This window comes from Cryptomeria japonica, unplaced genomic scaffold (genome assembly GCF_030272615.1).
Source record: "Cryptomeria japonica unplaced genomic scaffold, Sugi_1.0 HiC_scaffold_1497, whole genome shotgun sequence".
In the NCBI taxonomy this organism is placed as follows: domain Eukaryota; kingdom Viridiplantae; phylum Streptophyta; class Pinopsida; order Cupressales; family Cupressaceae; genus Cryptomeria; species Cryptomeria japonica.
In genome coordinates this window covers 10001-12655 of record NW_026729903.1, presented here as the reverse complement: position 1 = coordinate 12655, position 2655 = coordinate 10001, and positions in this window count along the sequence as shown.

Genomic DNA, 2655 nt, shown 5'->3' with positions numbered 1-2655 from the left:
TCGGAACTATCTGTGTATCGGACGCATCGCGGGATAAGGGGTTGGCAGTGGTAGTCGCCCCAAGCGCGTTCGATGCTTGGACTATTCCGAGGCGGCCCCGCAGCCTCTTCCGTCTACCCTTTGGGGCCATCTCGCCGCATCCCTCGCCTCGCACCCCGATTGCTATGCGGTGAGGCTCCTCGGCCGCCTGGGAACTATCTTCGTATCGGATGCATCGCGGGATAAGGGGTTGTCACTGGTAGTCGCCCCAAGCGCGTCCGATGCTTGGACTATTCCGAGGCGGCCCTGTGGCCTCTTCCGTCTAGCCGTTGGGGCCATCTCGCCGCATCCCTCACCTCGCACCCCCATTGCTATGCGGTGAGGCTCCTCGGCCGCCTTGGAACTGTCTTCGTATCGGAAGCATCGCGGGATAAGGGGTTGTCACTGGTAGTCGCCCCAAGCGCGTCCGATGCTTGGACTATTCCGAGGCGGCCCTGCAGCCTCTTCCGTCTAGCCGTTGGGGCCATCTCGCCGCATCCCCCACCTCGCACCCGGATTGCTATGCGGTGAGGCTCCTCGGCCGCCTTGGAACTATCTTCGTATCGGACGCATCGCGGGATAAGGGGTTGTCACTGGTAGTCGCCCCAAGCGCGTCCGATGCTTGGACTATTCCGACGCGGCCCTGTGGCCTCTTCCGTCTAGCCGTTGGGGCCATCTCGCCGCATCCCCCACCTCGCACCCCGATTGCTATGCGGTGAGGCTCCTCGGCCGCCTTGGAACCATCTTCGTATCGGACGCATCGCGGGATGAGGGGTTGTCACTGGTAGTCGCCCCAAGCGCGTCCGATGCTTGGACCATTCCGAGGCGGCCCTGAAGCCTCTTCCGTCTAGCCGTTGGGGCCTTCCCGCCCCATCCCTCGCCTCGCACCCCCGATTGCTATGCGGTGAGGCTCCTCGGCCGCCTTGGAACCATCTGTGTATCGGACGCATCGCGGGATAAGGGGTTGGCACTGGTAGTCGCCCCAAGCGCGTCCGATGCTTGGAGCATTCCGAGGTGGCCCTGAAGCCTCTTCCGTCTAGCCGTTGGGGCCTTCCCGCCCCATCCCTCGCCTCGCACCCCGATTGATATGCGGTGAGGCTCCTCGGCCGCCTTGGAACTATCTGTGTATCGGACGCATCGCGGGATAAGGGGTTGGCACTGGTAGTCGTCCCAATCGCGTCCGATGCTTGGACCATTCCGAGGCGGCCCTGCAGCCTCTTCCGTTTAGCCGTCGGGGCCTTCCCGCCGCATCCCTCGCCTCGCATCCCGATTCCTATGCGGTGAGTCTTCTCGGCCGCCGCGGAACTATACCTGTTATTGCTACTGCATCCTTCGGCTGGTAACCTCCTCTGCCGCCTTGGAACGTTCTCTTTGTCGGACGCGTCGCGGGATAAGGGGTTGGCACTGGTAGTCGCCCCAAGCGCGCCCGATGCATAGACCGCTCCGAGTTGACCTTGCTTTCAGCCTCTCACATGCATAGACCTCTCTGAGTCGACCCTGCAGCCTCTCACGTTTAGCCTTTGGAATCTCGCCTCACAACATGATTGCTATCCTTGATGCATCCCTTGCCTCGAGCCCTGATTGCTTTCTTGGCTGCATCCCTCCTCTCCTCACAGCCCGGTTGTCATCACTGCTTCATCCGTCGCTTCATGCATTCTGGCTGCTGGGCCCTTCCCACCGCACACCTCGATTGCTATCTCTTCTGCATCACACACCCCGATTGCTATCTCTGCTACATCCCTCGGCTCTCACTTCTGCATCCTTCGCCTCCCACCTCGATTGCTATCAATGCTGCATCCGTAACCTCACACCCCGATTGCTATGCGGGGAGGCTCCTTGGCCGCCTTGGAAATTTCTGTGTGTCGGACGCACCGCGGGATAAGGGGTTGGCACTGGTAGTCGCCCCAAGTGCGCCCGATTCTTAGACCGCTTCGAGGTGACCTCGTAGCCTCTTTCGTCCAGGCTTCCTGCCTTCAACGCCCTTTTTACACCTCGATTGCTATGCGCGGGCTCGTTGGCGTCTATCACCTCTCTGCGAAGAGTGGCACGATGATTGTTGGGGTAAATCGTAGCAGTCCGATCTCTGGCCTTGGGCCATTGTGAGGGCTGATCGATTTCCTGTGCGCATCTCGTGTTCGCCCAGTAACAGACTCGACGACTTGTAATCGGTCTTGTTCCCGATTGTTCCTGGAGGTAGTCTTCGGAACTCTTGGATTTGACCTGTCACTCGAACTGTCCTCTTCCGAGGATGCTTGTGTGTGTGTGCTTGTGCCATTTCCTTGGCGGTATTAATGAGATATTAAAGAGCGGAGTGAGCGCCTCGCCCAGCTATGTTTGGGGCTCTCACTCCCTTACCCGGTGTGCGACCGCTTTGCACGTAGGTTGCGGAGCATCGCGACTCTTTCGATGTTTGGCGGTTGTCTTCCGGTGATGCGTTGGTCCCGAAGTGCACGTTACTAGCATTTCTGCCATTGTTCTCGATCTTTGGCACGTTCCTTCGTTGCAATTGGATATATATCTCCGTTTATACGCGCAGGCTTCTCCCGCCTATTCAGCGCTGTCCCACTCTCAGCACTCTCGTGGTCTCCTTGGCTTCTCTCTCCCGTGAGCGAGCTCTCTTCTCGAGTCTTTTCCATG